Raw genomic sequence first — 7,511 nt, 5'->3', positions numbered from 1 at the left:
AGCGTTTAATCAGAGGGTGCGAGGAACGACGAACGTACAGGGCGGTAATGACGTGCAGACGGACGAAAGCTGTGAGCGTCTTTTGCAACTCAGGGGCATCAAAAACCAACAGGAGATGCTCGTATCTACCAGGTCGTCTAATGCGTTGTCCCACTCTCCACCTCCTCCCGACTCGCCCCCCCTTCCCCTCCGCACTTCCCCCACCCACCCCCAAAATATTAACTTAGTTACATCTCCTCTATATAGTATGGTATATGCAAACATTTTTATGCTCAATGCAAAGACGAATTGGATCAACAGATTAATTTTTGTGCCACGGTTGATCAGTAAGTCCGTGGCTTAGAATCAGCAACAAAAAATATGAATACGTTTTTATTATTCACTTCAAGGTGAAAATGGTTGTAAGAGAACGACGTATAGGGATTTATTTAACACGCAGAAAACCCACGCTTGTCGTTAAGTAATTATTTTTCACTGATCATATAACGATCAAACCTTACTTTACGGACCCACGAAGTACATGAGCCCTTCCGAAGAATTTGTGACTGCATTAAATGAACTCGTTTCTGCTGGAATGAAGGACTAAACAAAAGTGATTCAAACAACCCGCAGCGGCTTTATATTCTCTCCGGAAATCCAACATAATAATAACCCCACTATTAATTTACAATTGGTCACTGGCTTTGACACCAATATAAATTTTTATTATGAACCCCAGGCATCAAAAAGTTACATATATCAAACAAACAGTTTCAAATGGAGCACCTTCCACATTAGAATATTTAAATTGTACCAGATGTGGCAATAAATGTGAATTGTTGCTCCCAGCTTGCCACCTCGATGACAGAAGACACCATTTCCATTTTTGCCACCTCCATCTCTACACTATTTAGAATCCAATGAGGGCATGGGCAATTTGCTAATATATGATAATAATATGTTTCGTCACAATGAAGTTCAACACAGGAGGAGGCCATTAGACTCATCAAGCTCATCAAGCTACTATCATTGCTAAGACTCCACCAGGGGTTAGAACCACCGACTGCCGACTACCCAACTACCCACACCCAAAGCGGATGCTCTAACCATTACACCACCGAGTCTGGTTAATGTATACATAACATATGAAGGACATGTTACATAAATGTAAAAATAACGTTACAATTTTTACTATACATTGCCTTATCAAATTTGATTTCACCATACGTAATTCACTCCACGCCACTCGTATTCCTCAAGCATTAAGTTACTGCATAACACGTATGACGTAATAATAAGTGTGAAAAACGTAACTTCCAAGCTCATACCTGGCGATGCTACGGTGTAAGCCGTAATTAATTTAACATTGCATTTTGACATTCCATGCTGATTTACCTTGATGGTGGCGATGGCACAAGTATGACACGAATTAAACCCTCTGTGACGTAGAATCCCTCAGTCAGGACTCAAACGCGAGCTCTCTCAATTCGAGACTTCATTGTTGTTGACATAACTGTGTTTGAACATCGTCTGTAGTCAAAATCAATAACAGTAGCCCAGGTAATGTAATATAACGCGGCCCCACTGTTATTGCTGTGCGCAGAATAAAAGGGATATTATTCTATTTGACTCGTGCACAGTAAAATTGGTTCCTGTTCTTTGAAATAAACCTACACATGTCCAGGGGTGTATATGTATGTATGTACCATATATATATATATGGTACATACATACATATATATATATATATATGGTACATATACACACATTATATATATATATGGTACATACATACATATAATATATATATATATATATGGTACATACATACACATTATATATATATGGTACATACATGCATATAATATATATGGTACATACATACATATAATATATATATATATATATATGGTACATACATCTATCTATAATTCCAGTAATCTCTGTGTGTGTGTGTGTCTGTGTGTGTGTGTGTGTGTGTGTGTGTGTGTTTGTCTGTGACCGCTGTTTCTCGACAACCACGGGTCCGATATACTTGAAACTTGCCAGGTATATTGCTGGGGACCTGAGGATGTGCCTTTTCAAGGTTTCATATTAATCGGAGAAGTAGTTACCGAGCTATGGCGATTTAGCCGTTCGCCGTTCGCTTTGGCTTTGCGAATGGACCAAACCATTCATGTAAATAGAGGGGGGGGGGGGGGGGGGGGTTCTGTGGTCGTTCGCTTTGGCTTTGCGAATGGACCAAACCATTTCATGTAAATAGAGGGGGGGGTTTTGTGGTCGTTACTGCCACGCGGTTTGGAATGTTTTTCCGAACGGGCACCCACGTACGGGCACGTCCTAGTACATATAATATATATATGGTACATACATACATATAATATACATGGTACATACATACATATAATATATATATATGGTACATAATGGTACATATAGCGTATAGCTATATATATAGCATATAGCATATATGGTACATATAGCCTGGGGTTGGCTTAGCGGTTAGGGTGCCGGCTTGGAATCCTGGGTTCGAATCCCAGTCGATCACTGAATTAACGCTAGGGGGATTGACTCAGCCTGACCATCCTTCCAAGGTCGGCAAATTGAGCACCAGCTTGCTGGGATGAATGATCACGGTGTGTACCCCAATCTAGAATAGGTACACCGTATCCCTGCACATCGTAAGAGCGTGACCAAGGGTTGGCATCAGGAAGGAAGGGTTGGCGTCAGGAAGGGCATCCGGCCATAAAAACATTGCCTCAAATAGGGAACCATGATTGTCATGGGGCCCGCAAGGCTAACCCCCACTCTAGCAGGGAAAATGGCCTTAAAACGATCATTCATAATCATTTTTGTACATACATACATATTATATATATGGTACATACATACATATAATATATATATATATTATATGTATGAATGTACCATATATATATGGTACGTACATCCATATAATATATTGTTGCGGTTTTGATTTTGTACAATAAAGGTTAAATTTCCCCTTCATAATTAGTCGCACAACAACACGTAGCCTCGCGATAGTTCAGTTATCTCTTAGTATTTGTGAGCATAGTCCTTTTCCTGTGTTAGTTTTGCGTTGAGTAGAATAATGAGAGTAGGTCCTTTTCATTGCCTCAATTGACTCATGCCGCCTTACGCCTCCTTATGCGCCTTTGGCTTTTTGGCGCGAATTAACATGAGGCAGGCCTGGCAAATCGAGCAGGGACCGAATGCGGGCGGCAGAGAAGCTGACGGTAAGCGCGAGTTGCCAATCAGGGCTCAAAGGGAGTGGCTGCGGCAATGCATCACAGGGTGTGGTTGGAACATTCGAGAGGGCTAAGGGCGTGGCAATAAAACCCATTGCGCGAAGCCCCCACGAGCAGGTCTGCGAAGGGGTGAGCTTGCAAGTTATTAAAGTCCTGGGAGAGTTGAGCAGTTCCATCAGTTATGAGCTCGGGGTGAGCAGTTCTGCAAAGGGAGGCGCTTGACTAAGTTCTGTGAGAGTTGAGTGTTGTACAAGAGAGAAGACGTGCATGAACTAAGTTATAAGCGCTCTTACCAAACTGGACGCTCGGTTGAGCTTGAGGCCGAGCCTCTATTGGGTTACGTGAGTGATAGCGCGCCGGCAACTAAACGCGCTGGGGAAAACCGCCAAACCGGCGAGAGACGCGTACATTTCCCTCCTGCCTCATCTGCCCCTTTGTTCAAGAGACGCGCTACAGAGATCCCTTCCGCCGCCTGCTTGCCTTCATCGCAGGACGTGCTGTGACCGTGGAGAGCCCCGCCGGGCGAAGCCGTTCCTGGATGACCAAGGCAGCGCGTGAACACCATTCTACCTGCATTTCCCCTTTGTGAGTGTGATCGGGCCCATGTCTGGGGATAATATAAGACTGATTAAGGCTGCTCTGTGTCTCTCTGCTTTCTACCGACTTGTACATACTTGTGTAAATACTAATTAAATAGTGTTCTTCCTTTATTCGACCGTCTCGTGTTTTCCATCATTGACTAAGCGTGGTACGAATGAAGCCGCTCGAATCGGGTCCCAATACTAACGGTAATTGCACGGACCACGTGGTACGCAATCCGCTCGGTGTACCCAAATTTCACGTGGCTCGTGCGAGGCTTGATTCCCCGCTTCCGCGGCGGCGCAGGTATTTAGGTACGTGCGAGACTTGTCCCGAAACCCTACCTTGCGTTTGCCCGGGAGGGGCGTTTCAAGTCTCGGTTATGCCGGCCCAGAAAGAACAAGGGGCTTAATCTCCCCTTGGTAAGGGTAGGAAGGGCGGCAGAAAACCGCAACATTTGGTAGTCAGGAGTGGGGATTTGGAACCCTGGACAAAATTTTTGGACACCAAATTGTACAAATTGGCCGTAACATTTGGTGTCAGGGAGTGAGATTGGACCGGGAGTGCGCTTCACGCACTCAAAAGTTACGAGCGACCAAAATTTAGTTATTAAATCCAAAATTTTATATTCGTACCATCGCTAGCCAAGGTGGTCGAATGCCGGTGGGGGTAGATAAGGTAAAATTAATGACTCAGGACCTGCAGAGACAGCTAGTAGTGGAAGCTGAAAAGGGTGCGGCAACTGGTAATGGCGGCACCTCGCACGTGGCGGTGAGGGCCGAGCCCGCTGCGCAAGTGGGGGTTATGGATGAGCAATCATTCATGACTCAACTGTTAGCATTCATGAAAGAGTGGAATTGTGAAATGAAAGAAATGAGGTACGAAGCAAGGTGTAACAGGGACAAATTCACCAAGGAAATGAAAGAAATGGGGGACAAATCAAGAAGGGAAATGAAGGACGAAATTCGGGGACTAAATGATAACATGAATAAAATAAATGAAAGAATGGACCCCTGAGGGTAAACATTAAAAAAGATGAGGGAGGAATCCAGGTGCCATATGGAAAAATTGGGGGAGGACATTGGGTGCAGCACATGTTGAGCGGGAAGGTCGCGGTGGTATGCGACGAGGTGACGCGGTGTGAGGAACGCGTGGAGAGCGAGCTTGGGCAGAGCGCAGCTAAGTTGACCGGGGCTATAGAAATCGCGACGCGGGGTGTAGAAAAACCGACGATCGTCGAATTGGAAAAAAAAATTATGTGCACCAGCGGACGTCAAATAAATGATTATAATTGAAATTGAAGAGACAGAAGAAACAGGAAATAAATCGCGGGAGGTAGAAATTAGATGCGCACAAAGTTTGTATTTGCACCATGATGTCGGGCTTGCTGACTCAATGAAAAGTTTGCAGGTGTTGGTGGGAAAGGAGGTCCTCAAGGTGAGTAGGAATAATGGCGCGAATGTGTTTGGCGCGAAAGGGTTTTTGGTGCGCTTGGGAAAGAAACGAAACCCGGGCGGTCGCGAAGGTCCATTGTGCGGCGTACGAGGGTGACTGGTGCGCATGTGAGAGAAAAGTGTGCACCGGAGCACGAGTGTGTGCGAGAAAAGTGTGTGCCAGAGTGTGCGGTGATGGAGAGTGTAACGGGAGAGTGTGTTACAGAGTGTGAGGGAGAATGCACACCGGACTGTGTGTGGGGAGAGTGTGTTACAGAGTGTGCGAAGGAGTGCACACCCAAGAGCATGGAGAAAAAGTGTGCGATTGGGTGTGCAACAGGAGAGTGCACACCCGTGGGTGTTACAGAGTGTGTAACAGAAAAGTGTGTAATGGAGTTTGTGAAAGGTGTGAGTGCGCCTAGGTGTGCAGGTGTGAGTATGGTGTGTGAGGGAGAATACACACCAGAGGACATGGAAGGAGAGTGTGTAACAGAATGTATGGGAGGTGCAGGGATGCCTGGGTGTGCGAGTGCGGAGTGGGTCGCGAGTGGTGAGAACGCGGCTCAAGCATCGACACCGACCAGGGTAGCGTTTAGCGCGACGAATAGCCGACGTGATCCCTCGGTGAGTTGTGTGCGGTGGGGACTGGCGGGGACCGATGCCATGGCGGTTTTACAAGGACCGCCGTGCACGACCTATGCCGGCCCCCGCCCTGTATGGTTGGTGCCGCGCCGTGGCGGCAAAGACAATCGGCAAGGTTCAAGGGGAGGTAGGAGATTTCTGAGCCGCGCACCCTTGCGGGTGCGGTGCTCCGACCGTGGGCAGTTGTGCCATCGTGCGTGGGACCACGAGGCCCCGCGCCGAGATGGAGACCTGAACCTCGGCCCATCCATGCCTCCTCCCCTGGATCAAAAATGCCGGACGGACACCCCATACAGGCGACCAACCAACCGCATGGATCGCTCGGCCTATCGAAGCCGAGCTGTAATGACGTATTTCCACACGAAGAGGCTCGAGTATAGCGTACTGATGAGGATAGTGTACCCTACGTGGGGGAATGGTGGTTTAACCATTCCTCACATGGTCAGGGCCCATGAGCATTAGATTAGGGGGATGGCTGTGACAGGCACATGGGGGTGCCAGCCATGGTTACCTCCATGGGGCACCCAAGCTAGCCGAGGGAGGGCTAGGATAATGGTAGGGAATTAGAAGACTGTAGGGACAAGATTTAAGTAGTGACACTGTTCCTATCGTGGGGACATAGGTAGCTTAGGTGGATGTTAATGACGAAGGGAGTGCTCAGTTTAAAAGGAAGACGGGGAAGCACGAGTTTTAGGGGAAAAGCAGTTAGATAGATGATGCAGTGTGTATGAGGAATTGGTTGAGAATAACTGGAGTTGTGTGTTGAGAACAAATGGAACTGTGTTGAGGTGTATGGAAAGAGGTGTGTAAGGTGTAAGCACAAAAGGTGTGCGAGGAAAAAAAGGGGTGTGAGATAAATGATGAGAATGCTTGGTGTGGGAATAAAAGGTGTGGAATGCATGGTGCGGAGGATTGAATGGGGGAAGAGGGGAACCCATTCGCGAAAGCCCAGGGGGGCAGGGGGGGTAGCATAAAGCCAGGTAGAGGGTATAGGCAAAATTTGTATGGATATTGACACCTGTGGTGCGGGTAGTGGCAAAGTAGTGCTTTGGAGGGTGCGTGAGACTGTGGAATGGCTGGGCATGTGGTTTAATTGGTGCGTATGGTTATTGGGGCACTCCGCCACTGGTAGTTTGTCGGCCAGGTGAGGCGCAGGTAGGCTCTGGGAGCCAGTTAGGGTAGTTGTGAGTAGTTGTTGAGTGGGGCCCGAGGATCCAAAGGAAGGAACCGGGTTGCCCAATGCCAAGGTGGGCATCAGGGGGTAAAGTGCCAGGAGGGGCCTTCCCCAGTTAGTTAGTCACAGGAGCAGGTAAGCTCGGGTGGTGACTTCAGTGGCGGAGGTGCGCAGGTCGTTGGACCTGTTAGTGGAGCCACACGATCCAGCCCCGAAATTGTGCAAAGGCACAGAGTGAAAATTTGTGGGAGTGAGACCCAAATTTAAAGGGCACCGCAGAGTGGACAATGGGATTTCGGTTTTTAGAACCACATAGTTTAAAGAGGCCGCTTGGCAGGGTATGACCCCGGGTAGTTTAAAAGTAAATGTCATTAGTGTCATTAGGAGATGAGAAATCCCTTCGCGCCATCCACAGCCATTCACCAAGGAGGACGA

This window comes from Myxine glutinosa, chromosome 8 (genome assembly GCF_964187855.1).
Source record: "Myxine glutinosa chromosome 8, kmMyxGlut1.1, whole genome shotgun sequence".
NCBI lineage: Eukaryota > Metazoa > Chordata > Myxini > Myxiniformes > Myxinidae > Myxine > Myxine glutinosa.
Note: the sequence above shows the minus strand (reverse complement) of the source record.